Source organism: Arachis ipaensis, chromosome B07, assembly GCF_000816755.2.
Source record: "Arachis ipaensis cultivar K30076 chromosome B07, Araip1.1, whole genome shotgun sequence".
Taxonomy (NCBI): Eukaryota; Viridiplantae; Streptophyta; class Magnoliopsida; order Fabales; family Fabaceae; genus Arachis; species Arachis ipaensis.
In genome coordinates this window covers 89,286,639-89,293,876 of record NC_029791.2, presented here as the reverse complement: position 1 = coordinate 89,293,876, position 7,238 = coordinate 89,286,639, and the positions used below count along the sequence as shown (strand labels likewise).

Sequence of the window (7,238 nt, the reverse complement as noted above, 5' to 3'; positions counted from 1 at the left end):
GTGCAAGAGTGTAGTTTGGTGATCAGAGAGCAACCTGCTAATCAACCACAATACAGTCTCCCAACTGCTTCACAAGTAGCAGCCATAATAGCCGGTGATGATATTGAAACAATGGTGCGCGGATGAGATATCAAGGTTCAAACTCATGCTGGTAACCTCAGAAGGATTTAGGAGTTTGTTGGGTATTATGATCCATTACAATATCCTCTTCTTTTTCCATTTGGAACCCATGGATGGGATATAAATACTCGAACTCAACGTGAAAACAAAGTATCATGCCGGACATATTATAGCTATATGCTCCAGGTACAAACTCCTATATTTTCTATATCATTTATAGAATTCTGTAGATGATAATTTGTACCAATACATCATTTCATAATTTCTAACAATTTTCTATAATCCTCGATATTCGTAGATCTGCCCCAATGATCACTCAACAGTTTTACAAGCGGGGCGACTTCTTCAACAATATGTTGTTGACAACTATGTGAAAATGGAAACAGGCAAGTTAAGATGGGTTCGACAAAGACAAAAAGAACTTCGAGCTGAACTGTATCAAGGCTTACAAGATGCTTTGCACATAGGAGAGAATAATGCATGTAATTATTCAATTTAATAGCCACACGATTGATCATTATGTGTTCCTGAATTTAAACTTTAAAACTAATAATACTTTTCTCTAAAATTGGTTTTAGAAAATGTTGGAAGAAGAACGATATTACCATCGTCGTTCGTTGGCAGTCGTCGAGACATGACTCAACGGTACGAGGATGGAATGGCTATTGTTCTTAAAGAAGGAAAACCGGATATCTTTCTAACTATGACATGCAATCCATCATGGTCAGAAATAGCTTCAAAACTCAGTCCTACTCAAACTCCACAAGATCGTCCAGATCTAACAACTAGGATTTTCAGAGCCAAGTTCGAACAATTAAAGAAGGATGTTATTACCAAAAGTGTATTGAGAAAGGTGAAAAGTTATATTTATGTCACCGAGTTTCAGAAAAGAGGATTGCCACACGTACATATGTTGCTAATCTTATAAAACAATGACAAGTTGAGTGATCCTGACCAATATGATAGTTTGGTCCGAGCGGAAATACCATGTAAAGAAACAGAACCACACTTACATGAGGCAGTGCTAAGGCATATGGTCCATGGTCCTTGCGGAACACTAAATCAATCTTCACCGTGCATGAAGAATGGTCAATGTAAATGCAACTACCCAAAAGAGTTCGTACCAGAGACACGACGAGGTGATGACTCACATCCTCAATATAGGAGGCGATTTGATACTCCAGTCCCTATCAACCAAAATGTCACAATTGACAATAGATGGGTGGTTCCGTACAACCCTTGGCTACTACTGAAGTATGATTGCCATATCAATATAGAGATATGTAGCAGTATCAAGAGCATAAAATATCTATACAAGTATTGCTATAAGGAACCAGACCGTGTGGCAATGGAGGTTCACAGAAGTTCTCATTATGATGAGGTGCACAGTTTATTGATGCAAGATGGATTGCCGCTCCAGAGGCATGCTGGAGGATATTTCGATTCAACCTTTACCGAATGTACCCATCAGTTGAGAGGTTGCAAGTTCATTTGCCAAATCAACATCAAATGAGCTTTTATGAGCACCAAACTATTTCTGAAATAGTTAATAATGACTATTTCTCAAGAACAATGCTCACTGAATTCTTTGCACTTAATCGGGCCGATGACCAACAATCTAGGCATCTTTTGTACAGAGAAATCCCAGAATATTATAGTTGGCACAACAAGAAAAAAGAATGGCATCGACGCAGGTCACAAAAGAGAGCTATCGGTCGGATCTATACCGTTTCACCAACAGAAGGTGAAAATTTCTATTTGTGTATTCTGTTGTCAAATGTAAGAGGTCCAACTGGTTAGGATGATTTGCTAGCAGTTGATGGTGTCCAATATTCGTCCTTCAGGCAATCCGCTCAGCATCGAGGACTGTTGGAGAGTGATAGTAGTATAAGATCATGTTTGGTTGAGGCATCCATTTTAAGAATGCCATGTGCTTTAAGAAGGTTGTTTGCCACCATTTTAATTTTTTATGAGCCAACAGATGTAAGAAGTCTGTGGGACGAGTTTCTTTCATGTATGGTGGATGATTACGCATCAACAAGCACTACAACCTGCAATGAGGTGACAAATCGTTTGCTTAGGGATTTAAATGACATCCTCCTACAGCATGGAAAACATATTGTACAATACGATTTACCAGCTCTAACCTCAAACAACGACAATGACAACTTCATGCCTAGAATTATTCAAGAAAAAATGTCCATCGAAGTTCCTCGAGAAGACATGTGTTCTATAGAAAGATTGAATCATGACCAGTCTGCAGCTTTCAGGTGCATTATGAATACAGTTGATAGAAGAAAAAGTGGAGTGTTCTTCTTTGATGGACCAGGAGGAGCAGGTAAGACATTTCTTTACAGAGCTATAATTGCAGACTTAAGAAGTAAAGGGCATATTGTCCTGGTAACTGCATCCTCAGGGATAGCTGCAACTTTACTAGCTGGTGGTCAAACAGCTCATTCTAGATTTAAGATCCCAATCAATGCAGAGCCATCCTCCACGTGCAATATAAGTAAACAATCTGATCTCGCAAAATTGATTAGGCAGATGACAGCGATAATTTGGGATGAAGCGCCAATGGCTAATAAAGAGACAATGGAATCATTGGACCGTACACTGCGAGACATCTTAGAAAACAATAATCCATTTGGAGGGAAGGTGATGGTTATGGGAGGGGATTTTCGCCAAGTACTACCTGTTGTGCCGAAAGGAAGTAAGTCGCAAATGATTTCAGCTTCTATTGTTAAATCACATTTGTGGCCTTCACCAAAATTCTCCAATTGCAACAAAATATGCGATCTCTTAATGATCGTGATTTTGTGGAGTATCTTATGCGCATAGGGGATGGAGTTGAGCCTACCATATGTGAAGACTTGGTACAAATAAAAGCACACATGGCAATACCATAGGAAGGTGAGGCATCATTACACAAATTATTAAAAGAAACCTTTCCAAATTTGTAATCTCATGGGTGGGATGCATCTTATATGGTGGAGAGAGCGATATTGACACCCAAGAATCATGATGTGCAACAGCTTAATGATATAGTCATTAACCAATTTTCGAGAGACGAACGAATTTTAGCATCCTTTGATGAAGTAGAAGGAGATATAAATAATCTGTATCAACAAGAATATCTTAACTCGTTCTCCACGGGTGGATTGCCACCTCATATGTTGAAGGTAAAAAAAGATGCTCCTCTGATGCTACTAAGAAACATAGATCCTAAGGCAGGCTTATGCAATAGCACAAGGCTACTATGTCGAGGAACTTTTCAAAACATGTTAGACGTGGAAATCTTAACAGGGCATTACTCTGGAAAAAGAGCTTTTCTGCCTCGGATAAAACACAAAACAACTGAGAACTCAGGATTACCCTTTGTGCTTATTAGAAAGCAATTTCCTATAAGGTTGAGTTTTGCCTTAACGATAAATAAATCAGAAGAGCAAACTATCCCTAAGGTAGGGATCTATCTCCCTAAACATGTGTTCAGCCATGGTCAATTATACGTTGCTCTATCTCGAAGTGTTTCTCAGTCAACCACAAAAATCTTAGTCAAAGAAGGAACAGTAGATGGAAAAAGAGGACAATTCACAAAGAATGTGGTGTTCAAAGAAATTTTGTTACCTGCACCTCAGGTAATTTATGTGCTTAGCAAATACGTGAGCCTTTTTACAAGTATAATCCGTGTATTATGTAATTTTATCATTACAATATCAACATTGGAGTAGATAGTTTTGTTCATTAATTTCAATAACTAACGACTAAGATTTTTAACAGATAAATTGATATCAAGAGAGCTCATCATCATATTCAAAGAGATAAGCGAAAGGAATTGGAACCTCTACTTTACCCAACAGGTATGCACCAACTACGATTCACATAAATTATAAAAATTAATAAACATACATCCTTAAAATATATCATTATTGATTTTTTAAGAAATTATAGTTTGCAATGTTTATATTTACTTTGAAAAAATTTTAAAATTTGATTTCTTTAAATGTTGCTATCAATTTTATAATTTTAGCAATAAAATTATAAAAAATTTTAAAACCAGTAAAAGGTAGACGTATGTCTTATTTGGGATGTATCATTACTTAATCCTAAAGTAATATATATAACACTATTGAAATATATTGTGATACATATATGCAATAAATTACAGGAAACAGGATTCCAATAATTATGGAGTACATGGAAGGATGAGTAATCAATTGCATCAATGAGACCAATCGACAATAAAGTAAGGATTACAGCATTGATGACAGGGACAACTGCATTGATGATACATATTTTTGTTTTAGTGTTATTGATCAAACGTGAAATTGACTCAGGTTCATCCAATCAAAATTTATTCTATTGGTTGGAGAGGTACAGTTAAAGCAGCAAAACTCAATTATGGAAGATGGTAAAAAGAGAAATATTAGATCAAAAAAATAAAAGCTAATGCAATAAACTTTTATTATATAATAAATATTTCCGTCTATTTCGTCCTATATACTAATTATATTAAACCTTTGACTCTTTTTTTTCAGCCATGAACTTAGAAGAACACAGCTAACTCATCTCGATACAGAACAATATCATTGCAGATAATTGTTATTAAAAAATAAATTTCCTAACAAAAAAAGATGTAATATCATTTAATTTATATTTTGTCAATGATAAACAAGGATTAATTTCATTTCTTTTGTCCTTTCAGAAAGTTCAATGCAAAACAAGATATCACAATTCTACAGGTTTTAATTGAATTCTTCTGTATAATAAGCAATCAATTTAATTGAATAACCTGAAGCTTTTATATGATTTTTCTATGGTAAACAAAATCTGACAGTTTTTCAAGATGCAAGAAGTTATTGACAAGGAGATGTATGATGAATTACGAAGGATTTTTTCCAGGTACACAATCTTTCTATTCTCCTCATTTTTTCATTAATACTCTTATACTTTGATATTTAAAAACGAAATTTATAAGCATATTCATTTCTTCTGTCCTTCCACTATTTGTAGGAAAATGAAGGCCTCTTCAGATTCAGAATCATATTTTGGCCTACCACTTAAAAAAGAAGAAGACAAACATAAATATCCATGATATTTAGGCAAAAATAATCTTTTGTAAATAACTAACATGAATTTGGGTTTATAGATATACTCTTTTTAAATTAGGATAATATTTTTGCCGTTATTTCTTGAACTATACCTTTTTTCTGATAATATATACATATATCTTTATTGTGTGCTTTTATAATTTAGCATTTTAATAAAGGTTTTTTTATAATAATTTTAATCTCAACAAAATATCATATATAAAATGCTACGTTAATTTTAAAATGATGAGAAAAACACTTATCTAACAAATTTAAATGGTAAATGATATATTAACACCAACACTAAAATATAATATAAATAAGATCACGTCAATATTAAAGTTAAAAAAAGATCATCTAATAAATTTAAAGAACGAATAATATATTTTAAAAATAAAATTAATTTCTTCAGAACAATAGAAAAGCAGCTAAACAGATACGTTAGTGCCTGTTGAGCCGCTAGTATACATAATAAGCTTAGTCAAAATAATGAAATTTTTCAAGAATTCTATCTATAGGGCATTTCCCAATTAATTTGAGTGAAAACTTTTCATTGAACTTGCTTGAATTATATATATTGTGGAACATAATAGTGAGCTAAGAACACAAGCTTGTGAGTTTTGAGTCTAATGGTGTAGTTACATCTTATAACCACTTATCTTCCTTCTTGTGTGCATTATTCTCTTTCTATGATTGTAATCTTTGATTTGTTTGATTCTTTATGTCCATTATTTTGTGTAGACATACATTTATATGATTGAGGCCATCATTTCAATTAGCTCACTTACCCAAATAGCCTACCTTTCATCTTCCATTGTTAGCCAACTTTGAGCCTACGATTAACCCACTTTGTTCTTTAATTTAGCACATTACAAGCCTTAAAGTGAAAAAAAATAATGGTCTAATATTTGGATCTTTGATTAGCTTAGGCTAGTGTGTGTGTGTGTGTCATTCAAGTGTGAAAAAACTTGGGACATTGGTTGAGAGAAAAGGGTGTTTTATTTTGTATTTCTATATTTGGGAATTGGGTACATACTCATGTGTTAATTAAATGTAAAACCATATGCATTGATGCTCTTTTATATATTTTAGTTTGAAAAGAAAAGAAAAAAAATGAATGATAAAAAAAAGAGAATATATATATATATATATGAAAAACAAAAAAAAAAGAAAAAAATAGAAAGAAAAGAAAAAGAAAGAAAGAAGAAAGAAATAAAAAGGGGACAAAATTCCCCAAAGCAAAGTGAAGCTCAATAAAATCAATGCAAATGAGTTGTGATAAAAAAGAAGAATGCATGAGTATGTGAAAAAGTGAAGAATGGGTAGCTAGGATAGTACTTCAATTATATAGGTTGTCATAGGTTAGGTGAGAAGTTTAAGTTGATCAAAGATTCAAATCTTTAGTCCACTTGGCCATATATATAATCCTACTTTGACCTAGCCCCATTACAACCTATGAAAAGACCTCATGATAATTGTATGCATGCACGAAATATTTGTTGATTGTTAAATGAAAAACAAATCTTGGAAAGCATGATTAGGGGAGAATTGAGTGAAGCGACCCTATACACTTGAGCGAATAGAGCGTATACACATCCGGTGAGGGTTCAATTGCTCAATTACATGTTTCCACCTATGATCATCACTCTTCTTGCAAGTTTGTAAAATCTTTAATAACTCAATTCAATTGTGGGTTTGGCTTGGTTGTTAATACCTTTAGACCTTATGTTTATATTGATTTTCTTGGAAGTTGATTTATTTTGACCAAGCAATTGCATTCATTTAGATAGTTGCATTTAGGTAGATTGCATTTAGTTAGTTTGCATTCAATAAATGATGATGCCCTAGTCTCCTTCTTGGTTTAAGCATGAGGACATGCTTGGTTTAAGTGTGGGGAGATTTGATGCACCGCTATTTGGTGGTGCATCTTATGCTGAATTTAGGGGATTTTATCACCCTTTTCTCACATTTATCCAAGGAAATAGCATGATTTCATGACGGTCTCCTAATTTGTCCTTAATTATGAAAACA

The 7,238-nt window shown here is 33.7% G+C and overlaps 1 pseudogene; it reads left to right on the top strand.

Annotated features, from left to right (window-relative positions):
* Positions 1,800 to 5,212, top strand: LOC107607419 (annotated as a pseudogene).